At 40.2% G+C, this 15,754-nt stretch overlaps 1 long non-coding RNA gene across 2 annotated transcripts; it reads right to left on the bottom strand.

Moving 5' to 3' along the window:
• Positions 1-951: 951 nt before the first annotated feature.
• LOC123383467 lies at positions 952-13,301 on the bottom strand. Of its 2 annotated transcripts, none has more exons than XR_006593223.1 (3): positions 8,029-8,530; positions 6,745-6,860; positions 952-2,166 (listed from the first exon to the last, which is right to left on the bottom strand). It is a non-coding gene; the product is annotated as an uncharacterized LOC123383467 (long non-coding RNA). The 2 variants fall into 2 exon arrangements; XR_006593224.1 differs by lacking the exon at positions 952-2,166 and adding an exon at positions 13,235-13,301 and having other exon boundaries at positions 5,388-6,860; positions 8,029-8,130.
• Positions 13,302-15,754: the final 2,453 nt, after the last annotated feature.

Raw genomic sequence — 15,754 nt, forward strand, 5'->3', positions numbered from 1 at the left:
CCTGGGTGGCTCAGTCAGTTAAGCATCTGACTTTGGCTCAGGTCATGATCTCAGTTTGTGAGCTTAAGCCCCGCGTCGGGCTCTGTGCTGACAGCTCAGAGCCTGGAGCCTGCTTCCGATTCTGTCTCTCCCTCTCTCTCTCTGCCCCTCCCTCACTTATAGTCTGCCTCTCTCTCTCAAAAATAAATGTTAAAAAATTTAAAAAAATAATAATTTATTGTCATGTTAGCTAACACAACGGTATATACAGCATAGTCTTGGCTTCGGGAGTAGATTCCCGTGATTCATCACTTACATACAACACCCAGTGCTCATCCCAACAAGTGCTCTCCTCAGCCCATCTCCCATTTTCCCCACCCCCACCCACCCTCAGTTTTTTCTCTTTATTTAAGAGTCTCTTATGGTTTGCCTCCCTCCCTCTCTGTTTGTAACTTATTTTTCCTTCCCTTCCCTCATGGTCTTCTGTTAAGTTTCTCAAATTCCACATATGAGTGAAAACATATGATATCTGTCTTTCTCTGCCTGGGTTATTTCACTTAGCATAATACCCTCCAGTTCCATCCACATTGATACAAATGGCAAGATTTCATTCTTTTTCATTGCCAAGTAGTATTCCATTGTGTGTGTGTATCACTACTTCCTTGTCCACTGCAGTTTCTTAAAAATTAAAATACTTAAACTATCATTCATTCAAGAAAAAGTTACTGAGTGCCCAATAGATGGCCAACACAATGCTCATCTAGATATATAAAAATAATGAATTTCCTAAAATAGTCTTTAAGATCACAGGGTAGCTTCTATCATTTTTCTCGTTCTTTGTATTAGCAACTTAAAAAAATTGTTTTTATATTTATTTATTTTTGAGAGAGAGAGAGTGTGAGCAAGTGAGGGGCAGAGAGAGAGAGACAGAGAGAGAGAGAGAGACAGAATCCGAAGCAGGCACCAGGCTCTGAGCTGTCAGCACAGAGCCCGACGCGGGGCTCGAACCCACGAACTGTGAGAACATGACCTAAGCTGAAGTTGGACGCTTAACTGACTGAGCCACCCAGGTGCCCCTGTATTATCAACTCTTTTACTGGTAGTAGTTACAAGATCTCAGAAAGCTGCTTTGGGTTACAATTTTATATACATAGAAAAATATACAGGCACACAAATATACTGTTGTCTATACATATTCTCCCTTTCAGTTGGCACGCCTAGTATGGACAGGCTTCCAAATGTCCAGAGAAAACAGTATAAAATAATTATTTTGTTCCTAAAGAAGAGTGGCCATCAAGTATACAACAGACATATTTTTAAGTATAAATATCAATTACTTCTTTTTATTCTCATTTCAATATGTGTCATAATTTCTCAAAATCTTCCTAGAGAATAACATGGCAGGAGAATCCTTACATGATTAACCTGATATCAAGGCATGAAGATTCTGCTTCATGGGGACAACTCAGGGTGAGAAAGGGACTAAATTGTCAAGGATGATCTTTGGAGTACATGATCAAAATAGTACTTTATTGGGGAATGCATTGAAATATTTCCATTTCCATGTTGGTCTCTCTAAAAGTCATGGCATTAACCACACCTGGGCAATGAGCATTTTCATCTCTTGCCTTCAAGATTAGAAGAATATCATTCTGTAGTATCCTGAAACATGTGATTCACACACCTGACCAACCAGTATAACTTGATCACCATTTTTCTTGGATCTAGGTAATGGCTAATAGGCAGTGTCAGAAGTCACCAGGGCACATGCTGCTTCAGAGGCCAAGGGGCACAGAGAGCTTTGGCCAGGTAGCAGGGTAGGCATTATGGCCCCAGGGACACAATGAGGCCAGTGGGGGAGGAGGCGGGCCTTCCTCTTAACGTCTCTTAATCGTAGTAGAGATATCCTCACATATGTTATCTTGATTCTTTCCCCACTGTTATGTATATGTATTAACCAGTGGTTTGCATTCTGCAGAGCCAATAGGTAAGCAGAAAATACACTCCATCTTACTTAATCCTTCCTTGTCACCCAACAATTGATCTGAGTCCCTCTACCTGAGTTATTTACCTCAACTCCTGAGACCCAAAATAAGCAGGTAAAACACAGGATCTTGAAAGCAGAGAATGATAGACTAATCAGTTGGTGACATGGAGAAAGTAGAGATCACTTTTCCTCCTCAGACCCTGGAGTGAAAAAAAAAACACTTTATCAGTAGTGATCAACAAGACAGAAATTTTTCTAGGTGCCTAGGGATGCCCTTATTCTCCTCTCTGCTCCCGGTTTTCCTGAACCTTTCTTTGGATGCATGCTTGCTATGAGCAGCGTGTTTCTGCATTTTTACACTCTGCGACACATGTTGCTACTAGGTGCCTTTGTTTCCCTTGACAAACTGAACCTGAAAAACCTAGAAGAAAATGCAAGGGAGAATACTAGAATGATGGAAGGTTTGATTTAAAAATATGGAAAATAGGTTCTGGAAATTCTTGTGAGGAGAGACAAACAGGACTCCTAGACTCTGTGTAGTTGGGACAACCAAACTCCTAAACTCTGTTTAGTTGGGACAACTAAAGTCTCAACTCTATATACATGACTCTCTTCCTAATTTTCCAAAGCATCCATAATAGAAATAACAGAATACAGTAGAGACGTCCCCCATCTAATGTAGACCTATAGTATAGATATGATGAAACTGCATTGGCAGAGAGCTGGGCAGTATTCCGTCCTTCCAAGCATATTCCACTGGGCGTGACTGTCCTGCATTTAGTTTAGTAAGACTAAATGATTAGAAGCATCTAGTATAGTAGCCATGTACTTCTTTTATGCTGATGTGCAAACACAATGAAGATTTTCAGTCTCAGAAATACCTTTGTACCATCCCCATCAGTTTATTAAATGTCTGCAACCCCCAAAAGATGAGGAAGCACACGGCTCGGTCTCAGAGCTTAGTCATGGTCAAGGAAACATACTTCAGGGAACAAAATAACTCCAAATATCTTGATTCTTTCCTTCAATTTGTTGAAATTCATGAATAGTAACCAAAGTCTGATTGTACAGATATATTGACATATATTAATTTCTCTTTTGTCTACTTCTCTCTTCCTTGAAGTATTTGGGCCCTTAACATACCTTTCCAAATTTCTCAAGGGGAAAAAAAATAGCACCTGGAAACTGTTTCCTTCAGGGGTGCCTGGTGGTTCAGTCAGTTGAGCGTCTGACTCTTGATTTCAGCTCAGGTCATGATCTCACAGTTTGTGCGATCGAACCCCATGTTGGGTTCTGTGCTGACAGTGCAGAGTCTGCTTGGGATTCTCTCTCTCCTTCTCTCTGCTCCTCCCCTGCTTGCTCGCTCTCCCTCTCTATCAAAATAAGTAAACATTTAAAAATGTTGTTTCCTTCAACCACCAGCAGGAGTACAATTTCTCCTCTGCTTTGCATACTGCTCAGCAGCTTCAAAAAAATCTTTGCAGCAACCTGGCACAGAGCAGGGGATTCTAAGAAAGCACAAACAGACACAATCACCATTTGCCAATGTAAAAGAGGACTGACTGTTCTATTTCTGTCTCTACCTCTCTCAAAACCTGTGGTTTAAAAAGAGATAAGTCACAGGGCACCCGGGTGGCTCAGTCGGTTAGGCGTCCGACTATGGCTCAGGTCATGATCTCGCAGCTTGTGGGTTTGAGCCCTGTGTTGGGCTCTGCGCTGACAGCTCAGGGCCTGGAGCCTGCTTCGGATTCTCTGTGTGTGTCTCTCTCTCTCTCTCTGCCTCTCCCCTGCTCGTGATCTGTCTCTCTCTCTCAAAAATAATGAACATTTAAAAAAAAATAGATAGGTAAATAAATAACTCCCAAAACTCAGAGGACAAAAAAGCCCCAATTCAATATTTCCTGATTCTCAAGAGGTTTGGGTGAGGAGTTCCTGTGCTTGCTAATGTGATTGATCCTGAGTACCAAGGAGAAAGTGGACCGCTAGTCTACAATGCATGTTAAGAAGAGTGTGTCTGGAATACAGGAAATCCCTTAGGGAATCTATTAGTATTATCAGCCTTGTGATTAAAGTCAATGGAAAACTACAACAACCCAATCCAGGTAGGACTACAAATAGCCCAGACCCTTCACACTTTTCAGGAATCAAGGTTTGGGTAACCCTACCAAGCCAGGACCAGCTGAGATGTTTGCTGAAGACAGAGGGAATACTAAATGGATAGTGGAAGGAGGTAGAGATGAATAATAGCTACACTCATGTAACCAGTAACGGAAATATGTAATTATCATGAGTGTTTCTTCCCTAGTTTGTTATGAATATGTGTGTGTATATACTATATAGCAAATATGTTTGTTTTCTACCCTCTCTTGTCCCCTTACTATGTAATATAAGATATATTGACTTTATAGCAATAATTAAATATTATATAATTAAATATTTAAACGTTTTCAATGTTAATTAATATTAACATTAAATTAAGTATTTTAAATGTTACATCATATTTTAGTTAAGGGATATCAAAGAGAAGAGTAAACATCACTCAAGGACTTTACCTCCTCATCTGGGGAAGAAGTTTGTACATTTTCAGTTATATATGAGATAATTGTATCATGTTGGCCAGGGTTATGACCTTATGATACTGTCTTCATTTGGAGATCAAGTATGCTTTAAGGAGACGCATATGGGTTCCAAGTTGGCAACGAGTGGACTTGTGATGGCTAATTTCATGTGTCAACTTGACTGGGTCACATTGTGTCCAGATGTTTGATCAAACATATTCTAGGTGTTTCTATAAGGGTGTTTTTGGAAGAGATTAACATTTAAATTGCAGACTGAGTAAAGCAGATGGCCCTCCATATTGTTGGTGAGCCTCATATAATCAGTTGAAGGACCAAATAGAACAGAAAGCTCACCCATGGGGTGCCTGGGTGGCTCAGTTGGTTAAGCAGCCAACTCTTGATATTGGCTTAGGCTGTGACCTCATGGTTTGTGAGTTCGAGCCCCACATAGGGCTCTGCACTGACAGTGCAGAGCCTGCTTGGGATTCTCTCTCTCCTTCTGTCTGCTCCTCCCCCACTCCTGCTCACTTGCTATCTCTCTTCTCTCTCTCTCTCTCTCTCTCTCTCTCTCTCTCTCTCTCTCTCTCTGTGTGTGTGTGTGTGTGTGTGTCTCAAAATGAATTTTAAAAAGAAAAGGCTCATCCTTCACTGAGTAACAAAGAATCTCTCCTGCCTGACTGCCTTTGAGCTAGGACATCCGTTTTTTTCCTGCCTTTAGACTCCAACTGAAAGATCAACTCTTCCTGGCTCTTGAGCCTGCAAAGTTTCAGACTGAAACTATACCATTGGTTCTCCTCAGTCTCTAGCTTGCCAGTTCACTCTGCAGATCCTAGGACTTAACAACCTCTCTAAAAATGCGAGCCAATTCTTTATAAGCAATGCCTCTCATATATATATATATATATATATATATATATATATATATATATATATGAATGGAGATATATAGGGAGAGAGAGAGAGAGAGGCATTACCAAGGTTACCCAGGAATATTCAAAGGAATTGGAAAGCATCACTCTATCTCCAGCAGAGAGGGTTAAAAGAGTTTGGAATTTAGCAGAAGGGTATTTGGGCTACCTAAAAAAGAAGGCTTGACTATTGTGAGGAAAGCAAATAGGTATAAACTTTTCAGGAGTTTTGATGGCAGGAAGTTTATTTGTTGTGCAGAGAAGAAAGACTAAGACATAGAAGAGAAGGAGGATCTTGTTCCTATCCCAAATATCGTTCCAACTGTGGTCGGTCCTTTTACGGACAAAGAATTATAAATAGCTGACAAACCTACATGACAGGCTTTTCCCAGGGGACCTTAAATTCGGCACTGGGTCTCAGAAGAGGCGCTTCAGAAAGTACTGGGCGGTGGCCCATCACTGAAGGGTAAGTACTCCAGCTCAAGGGAATGTGGCTCTGTGACTAGAGCTCCCCCCACCAGTGCCAATGTCACTGCAAACATCGTGTTGATTTCACGTTACTCTGCTCAGCAAGGCACCATTCATATATCCATCTATGTGAATGATGCCTTCCCGAGTAGGGCACTGAACACAGATTATCTAAAGGTGGCAAGCCTGCCCTTTTCCACACAGTGATAGAAAGCCCTGAAGAACTTACAAAGGAGGCTTTTCCTGGGACCCTCACTCCCTAGAGTTTCCGGGGCTCTTCAAAGGGTCCCCTGAGTTGAACCAGCACTGAGAAGGTGGTTCTAAGATTCAAGAGATGACACTAATGTGCGGTAGCTGTATTGCCTCTCCCAGGGCTGGCACCGATGCTGTACCTGTCGCGCATTACTTCACTCTAAGAGGTGCCAATCATATTTCTAGGTACATGAGTGACACTTCTTGAAGTGGAGCACTGCACACACCACAGCTGAAGATGGTGACTGTGCCTGAACCCCGACACCCCCATCACCATGCCAGTACAATCGACACCCTAACACTCTCAATGGGGAATCATCAGAATATACCCAAAAGACCTGGAAAGCAACCACTATGCTCCTGTCTCTTTTGCCTTCCCCTAAGCGCCTAACTCCTCACCTGCTGGGCATTTCATGGGACAGATTCTAGGACTGAGAATAAGCCTTCCTCCTTGCCTTTTCCCTCTTCCTCTGAGATTTACAACATTTGCCTGCGTTATTCTGCTTTGCAATTTAAGATAGTTGGCACGTAAAAAAATTACTTTGTATTTCCCCGAAGTCAATTGTTAAGTAAAAAGGATAATTGAACTCACTCATTATATGCACGCATTGCAGGTCCAGTAGAGCTCAGAAAAGTGCTGGACAGAATTTTTTTCTTGACACTTTGATCCTTCTTTATACCACCACGTGGGCTTTAGTTTGGCATCCTCTGAAAAGAAATGGAAGTCTGAGGCAGCAGAAGCTCACGTGGTGGTATAAAGAAGGATCAAAGTGTCAAGAAATATTTGAAAGTCAACATGCGGATACAACAACGTGTGCAAATACATACAAACACACTGCAAAGAAACATGCAGATAATGAAACAAACCAAAAGATAATCCACACGAAACAGTGTACTGCAAACAATAAAAAGTTAAAAATACTACCGAATATTCTACATAACACATATTCAAAAAAACCATCAATCAACAGAGCAGTAAGAAGAACATATAAAATACAAGAAATTCAAATACATGAATCCCATAGGAAACAAACCCAAAAACCAAACAAGCAAGGAAAACAACAACAGAAAAAAAACAATGCACAAACCACATTTCAATGAACAAAAATACCATAAAAACAAGAATTCCATAAATAAAAATAGAACCCCCCCCAAAAAACAATAGAGTATATCCTTACAAAAATACAAAACCCCAAAATACACACCAAAAAAATGACTTCCTACCTCAATAAAATCAAAAATGGAGGACAAACTTGAAAGGAATCCGTCTTGCAACCACTACATACTAGGGATCAATGGTCCTTACTGCACAGGGACATGTTGAGAGTTCAGGAAAGGGAGAAGGGGATGCCATGAGAAGTACCCAGATGTGGTGCCCTGGTGACGGTGTTAGCACACAAAGTAGAATAATTTCTCTACACTCAGCTCAACTTCCTTTGTAGCTTTGGGTGAGGCTTTTGGGTTATGTGACAATTTAGAGATTGACTACAAAACCCACAAACATTGGCTGCCAACTCAATACCCAGTTGATTTCAAAGAGATCACCTCTGGGGTGCCTGAGTGTCTCAGTCAGGCAAGTGTCCAACCCTTGATTTTGGCTCAGGTCATGATCTCACGGTTGGGGAGTGCGAGCCCCATGTTGGGTTCTGTGCTGACAGGGTGGAGCCTGCTTGGGATTCTCTCTCTTCCTCTCTCTCTGCCTCTCCGTCACTCATTTTCTCTCTCTCTCTCTCTCTCAAAATGAATAAACTTAAAAAATAGTCCATCCACATAATAAAATATTAAAAATAAATAAATAAAAGAGATTAAGACGTGATGTGCATTGGGTTATCAGGTTATAGCCCACCCTCTCCACATAGAAATGTAACATTTATACCTTAACTCTCAGGTTGTGCCTCAGTCCAGTAATGATCTTCAGGGGTTGGTGCTTGCTCACTCTTTGCCCTCTCCTCCAAAAGCCCTTGGTTAAGAGTGATACCTCAAAATGAACAAGAGAACTGGCATAAAAACAGATGCATAGATCAAAGAAACAGAATAGCCCAGAAATAAACTCATGGATATATAGTCAACTAATCTTTGAGAGGGGTGTCAAAAACACACAATGGGGAAACAACAGTAAAAGTTCAATAAATGGTGCTGGGGAAACTGGATATTCACATGCAAAAGAATGGAACTGGACCCCTACCTTACACCACTCACAAAAATTAGCTTAAAATAGAATAGCTCAAAAAAAGCAAACTGTAAAACTCCTAGGAAAACCACAGGGAAAACTCCTTGACACGGGTGTTGGCGATAATTTTGTGGATAAGATACCAAAATTATAGACAACAAAAGTTAAACAAGTGAAACTACATCAAAATAAAATCCTTCTTTTTTTAATGTTTATTTATTTTTGACAGAGAGAGAGAGAGAGAGAGAGAGAGAGAGAGAGAGAGAGAGAAAGAGCGCATGAGCAGGGGAGGGGCAGAAAGAGACAGAGACACAGAATCTGAAGCAGGCTCCAGGCTCTGAGCTGTCAGCACAGAGCCTGATGTGGGGCTGGAACCCACGAAATGAGAGATCATGACCTGAGCCGAAGTCGGACGCCCAACCGACTGAGCCACCCAGGCACCCCTAAGATAAAATCCTTCTACACACGAAGGAAACGAAATGGAAAAAACAACCTATGGAACAGGAGAAAATATTTGCAAATCACGTATCTGATAAGAGGCTAAAAAGGGGTTAAAATGCCAAACATAAAAAGAATTCAAATGATTCCAGAGCAAAAACAAAAATACTCCTCCCCAATAATCCAATTTAAAAATGGATAAAGGACCTGAATAGACATTTTTTTTTCCTCCAGGAAGACAAACAAATGACTAATCAGTACATGAAAAGGTGTTCAGCATCACTGATCATCACTCATCTCAGGGAAATGAGATGAGAAGAAAGGGAAATAAACCACAAGAGACTCTTCACTATAGGAAACAAATTGAGGGTTGATGGAGGGACGTGGGTGGGAGATGGGCTAGATAGGTGATGGGCATGGAGGAGGGCACCTGTGATGATGAGCACTGGGTGTTGTATGGAAACCAATTTGACAATAAATTTCATATTAAAAAAAAGATAGTATCTTATACCTGTTACAGTGACTATCATCAAAAGACAAGAGAGAACGAATGGCAAAAAATGTGGAATAGACTCTTAACTATAAAGAGCACTCTGATGGTCACCAGGGGGAGGTGGGTAGGGGGCTGGGTGAAATGGGTGATGGGGATTAAGGAGCACACTTGTTGTGATGAGCACTGGGTGTTGCACGGAAGTGTTGAATCACTATACTGTACGCCCGAAACTAATAGCACACTGTATGTTAGCGAACTGGCATTTAAACAAAAACTTTAAAAAATGTGGAACAAAGGAAACCTTTGTGTGCTGTTGGTGGAAATGTAAATGGGTAGAGCCGTTATGGAAAACAGTATGGAGAGTCCTCGAAAAATTAAAAAGAGAACTACCATGTGATCCAGCAATCCCGCTTCTGAGTATGTATCTGAGAGAAATGATATCAGTATCTGGAAGAAATGTCTGCACTACTATGTTCATTGCCAAGATATGTAAATAACCTAGGTGTCCGCTGATGGATAAGTGGATAAAGAAAATGTTGGATGCGTATATATACATACATACCTACATATTTATAATAGAATATTATTCAGCCATAAAAAGAAGAAAATCTGCCATTTGTGACACAACGGATGAACCCGAAGGGCATTATGTTAAGTGAACTAAGCCAGACAGAGAAAGACAAATAGTGTATATGGGGAATCTAAAATAATCTTTTTACATTAAAAGAAAATAAGAGAGAAGAGCCAATGCAATCTTTCCTCATTCTTGAAAGTTCTGAAAGGTGTGTTATCACATCTTGGCATGCCTCTACACAAAACCTTTAAAAAATGTAAATATAAATATAGCTATTGCATGAAAATATCTGTGTGCTCTCTTAATCTCCTAGTGATATGGTGGCCAGAGAAAATGTAAAATAATATGTAAAGGAAGAGAGAGCTTCTAGGCCCTGAGGAAACAGGTAGATTCCATCCCTGAAAGAGTAAAAGCCTTCTGAGTTCAGCAGAGGAGGATTCTAAGGTAGGATAGAAAATGAAGGAGAAGGCTTCTGTGAGGAAATCTGAAAGCTGAGAGCAGAGTAGTGGCTTGGAGCACAGGCATTTCTTCAGAAAGAAGAAACTCCGAGACTGTAGAGAGGGCCCAATCTCCAAAATTCTTTCCAATTTGGTCAGGCCATTGTAGAACAACGGGAGGCAAATCCCTGGAGAATGCACATGAGAAACTTTTCCAGGAACCTTCTCTTGCTGGGTCTGGCATCTGCAGATGTGCTTTACAGAGTCCTCTGAAATAGCTCAGCACCAAGGAGGTGGTACCTTACTCGGAGGACGATAGCTATGCCTGGAGGCCCACCCCACCACCAGGGCTACGACATGGTGATGAGCATGGTGTACATTACTCTGCTTCCAAAAGGTAAGATTCATAGTTTTGTTGCGTGAGTCACACCATCATGAGTAGGGCGCTGTAGACAATGTGGCTGGATGAGGCAGCCCCGCTCAAAGACATGTCTCATGAAGCTTTCATTCCACTTCTCACACCTTTAAGCCTCTGATTAGACACCAATATTTGACCACAGTGCCTCTGCGCCCCCCACGCCACTGCTTTACCTCTTCCATCCTCTGAGTATCCCCTCGTGGACTCCATCTTTAATGAGCTAGGTTGCAGGAGCAAGGGGGGATAACCCAGGTCTGTATTGTCCTGTTGATTTGCGAATTATTAATGGTATTAGAGATGGTTCATTAAAAATATTTTGCTACCTCCCAAGTAATCCTTTAAGTATAAAAGTTAAACGCCTCATGCCTCCAAGCTCTGGCACCGCAAACCTTCTGATGCCTCTTTTCAGTGTTACTTCCCTGAACTCCAACCCACAGAAGAGCCAGCGAATAAGAGCAAGAAACTCCTTAGGGAGAAGAGTGGGGGTTTAGGTGCCAGGACAGTGAGATCAGAAAGCCCACTTCTTCCTCAGATGCAGGGGTGGAAACGCAGCCCATACAAACAAATAGAAATGGTCTGCAAAACAGAATTTCTGAGGCTTTCTTCTAAGACCTGTTTGTTGAGAGCATTTTTCCCACCTTTCCATTCTGTCTCTGTAGGTGTTTTCAAATCTCATGACCACATGCAAATTGGCCTACTCAGAGTGAAGTGTGGGGTAAAGAATTTCCAAAAATAAATAGGACGTTAAGAGATGAACTACCAGAATGTACAGTTCTTATGGATAGGGAACTGGGCGGAGTTGGGGAAATCCATACCTAGCTGTAACACTTTTTTTCATTGAAAGAAAAAGGAAGACTGGGTGAAGTAAAGAGATCCAGATGTTTTCAAGTTCTCGGCCTCTTCTACTTAGTTATCCATCACTGATGACAAGATTCTTGGGATAACTGAGACAAACCACACTAGAACACTGCAGTTCTGATGGGGCAGTGCTTTCATTTTATGTTATTTTATTTATTTTTAAAATATAATTTGTTGTCAAATTGGCTTCCATACAACACCCAGGGCTCATCCCAACAGGTGCCCTCCTCAGTGCCCATCACCCATATTCTCCCTCCCCCACCCCCCATCAGCCCTCAGTTTGTTCTCAGTTCTTAAGAGTCTCTTACGGTCTCCCTCCCTCTCTGTTTGTAACTTTTTTTTCCCCCTTCCCCTCCTTCATGGTCTTCTGTTAAGTTTCTCAAGATCCACATAAGAGTGAAGCATATGGTACCTGTCTTGCTCTGACTGACTTATTTCACTTAGCATAACACTCTCCAGTTCCATCCATGTTGCTGCAAATAGCCAGATTTCATTCTTTCTCATTGCCAAGTAGTATTCCATTGTATATATAAACCACAATTTCTTTATCCATTCATCAGTTGATGGACATTTAGGCTCTTTCCATAATTTGGCTATTGTTGAAAGTGCTGCTATAAACATTGGGGTACAAGTGCATCAGCACTCCTGGATCCCTTGGGTAAATTCCTAGCAGTGCTATTGCTGGCTCATAGGGTAGTTCTGCTTTTAATTTTTTGAGGAACCTCCACACTGCTTTCCAGAGCGGCTGCACCAGTCTGCATTCCCACCAACAGTGCAAGAGGGTTCCCGTTTCTCCACATCCTCGCCAGCATCTATAGTCTCCTGATTTGTTCATTTTAGCCACTCTGACTGGCATGAGGTGGTACCTCAATGTGGTTTTGATTTGTATTTCCCTGATGAGCATCTTTTCATGTGCCTGTTGGCCATCTGGATGTCTTCTTTAGAGAAGTGTCTATTCATGTTTTCTGCCCATTTCTTCACTGGGTTATTTGTTTTTACAGTGTGGAGTTTGGTGAGTTCTTTATAGATTTTGGATACTAACCCTTTGTCCGATATGTCATTTGCAAATATCTTTTTCCATTCCGTCAGTTGCCTTTTTTTGTTTTTAGTTTTGTTGATTGTTTCCTTTGCAGTGCTGAAGTTATTTGTCCCAATAGTTCATTTTTTCTTTTAATTCCCTTGCCTTTGGAGATGTGTCAAGTGAGAAATTTCTGCGGCTGAGGTCAGAGAGGTTTTTTTCCTGCTTTCTCCTCTAGGGTTTGGATGGTTTCCTGTCTCACATTCAGGTCCTTTATCCATTTTGAGTTTATTTTTGTGAATGGTGTGAGAAAGTGGTCTAGTTTCATTCTTCTGCATGTTGCTGTCCAGTTCGCCCAGTACACCTTTTGTTAAAGAGACTGATCAGAGCAGAAATAAACAATATAGAATCTAAAAAACTGTAGAGCAGATCAATGAAACCAAGAGTTGTTTTTTTGAAAAAATAAACAAAATTGATAAACCTCTAGCCAGGCCTCTGAAGAAGAAAAGGGAAAGGTTTCTTAGACAGGACATTAAAGGCACAATCCATAAAAGAACAAATTGAAAAATTAGACCTCATTTGAATCAAGTTCTGCTCTTTGAAAGAGACTGTTGAAGAGAATGAAAAGACAACCCACATGGTACAGAATGGGAGAAAACATTTGTAAGTTACATACCTGATAAAGAACTTGTATCCAGGGGCGCCTGGGTGGCGCAGTCGGTTAGGCGTCCGACTTCAGCCAGGTCACGATCTCGCGGTCTGTGATTTCGAGCCCCGCGTCGGGCTCTGGGCTGATGGCTCAGAGCCTGGAGCCTGTTTCTGATTCTGTGTCTCCCTCTCTCTCTGCTCCTCCCCTGTTCATGCTCTGTCTCTCTCTGTCCCAAAAATAAATAAATGTTGAAAAAAAAAATTTAAAAAAAATAAAAAAAAAAGAACTTGTATCCAGATTTATAAAGAACTCTCAGTACTCATTAATAAGAAAATCAAGCACAATTACAAATGGTAAAAAGATTGTCAAATAGGCACTTCACTAAAAGACATATAGGAATGGGGATTAATCACATGAAAATATATTCTACATCATTGGTAAATAGAGAAATACAACTTAAAACTACAATGAAACATTAGGACACATCCATCTTAATGGCTAAAATTAAAACTACAGACAATAAAAAGTGCTGACAAAGATACAGAGCAATTGGAAATCATAAACCGGTAGTAATAATGGAAAACAGTATAACTACCTTGAAAAAGCAGCTTGTTAGTTTCTTTAAAAGGCAGACATATACCTACGGTATTATATCATCCAGCCTTTCAAAGAGAAAGCATATTTCCATACAGATATTTTGAGACCAAGGCTCATAGATACTTTATTTCTAATAGTCAAAACCAAAATCATTCCAGACTGAAGAAAAATGCCCATCAAAGGTGAATGCCTTAAAAAACAAGACAAAGCAAAAGACACCTGTGCAATATCCATACAATGGAATATTATTCAGCCATAAAAATAAAGGAACTATTGTTTCATGTAAAAATATAGGTGAATTTCAAAATAAGTATGTTGAAGGATACAAATTAGACAAAAAATAGTACATGCTCTATGATTCTATTTTGATAAAAATCTGGAAACTAAAATCTAATCTCTAGTGACTGAAAGCGGCTCAGTGAGTGCTTGGGCATGAGGTGGTAAGGAGAAGGGAAGGAATGAGGGATCACCCAGGAGCAGGAGGAATCTTCTGGAAAGAGTGGATAATGTTTCCTATTTTGGTGGTGGGGATGGTTTCACAAATATATTAATATGCCAGAATGTATCTAATTATAGATTTTGTATCAAATACCTTAATAATGCTTTTGAAATGGAAAGGCAGATGACTGGAATAGCCAAAAATAAAATCGTGCCCCCAAATTAAGCAATCCCTTAATACAAAACTCCCAAATAACACACACTCATACACATAATTCAGAAAACCAATACCATATGAGCTAAAAAAAACCCAACAAACAACAAATAATCCATTCCCAACAAAGCAAGTCTTACCTCAATGTACCAAAACCTTTACAAACAATGAAAAAAAAGCAATCAGAAAAACAAGGCACAAGTAAATAAAAAATAAAACAACCAATAAGGGTTAAAAAAAACCATCTCTACCAACATTCTATCATATAAGCCAAGTTCAATAAATAATAAGTAAATAAATAAAACAACCACAAAAAATTGAAACAGAAACAATACACGAATATATTGATAAGAAAACATACTGCAAATATCAAGCCATAGGATCATGCACACTTGAGGTGAAACAAACAAAACCCAAATGAATTGCAACAACTTGTACAAACCAAGCCCCAAATACAACACACACATAAAAAGCCACAAAACAAAACTTAGAGTCCCACACAAATATTAAAGGGAAAAAAACCCAGCAAAACCCACCAAAGAACAATAATACAAATTTTAAAATCTCAAAACACAGGAAAATGTACACTAAACACACACACACACACACACACACACACACACACACACACACACACACCTACAACTAAAACTCCAAAGCACCTCTCAGAACAAATCAAACAAAACACATAAGCAAATCAAAACCAAATCAAAAAGAGCCCAGACTTGAACCAAAAACAAATAATTGAAGAATAACATCCCCTCCAAAAACCAAAACATTCACTGAGCAACAAGCCAAAATTCTAACTAAAAAAACACTCAAGCATACAGGCAAATAATAACAACCCAAATGCCATGCACACTGACACAGAAACAAAAACAACTAATTAAAAAAAAAGCCAATTTTCAAAACACATACACAGATGCTGCAAATAAAAGCAAAATTATAAATCAATCACAAAAAGCAAAGAAATAAACAGATAATAAAACTAGGTACCAAAACCAAATAAACAATTGTTACTAAACAGAAACAACTATTACTAAACAAAAAACAGTCTGAAAGCTCAAACCAAATTCAAGCAATGCAATATACGTGAACCAATCAACTAATTTATGAACACCAACACACATACACTCATATATAAACTCTCACTCCTTTTCAAAAATAAGCACAGAATCTGGGGCACCTGGGTGGCTCAATCCGTTGTGTCTGACTTCGGTTCCGGTCATGACCTCATGGTTCGTGAGTTTGAGCCCCGCATCGGGCTCTGTGCTGACAGTTCAGAGTCTGGAGCCTGC

This window comes from Felis catus, chromosome X (genome assembly GCF_018350175.1).
Source record: "Felis catus isolate Fca126 chromosome X, F.catus_Fca126_mat1.0, whole genome shotgun sequence".
Classification (NCBI taxonomy): Eukaryota; Metazoa; Chordata; class Mammalia; order Carnivora; family Felidae; genus Felis; species Felis catus.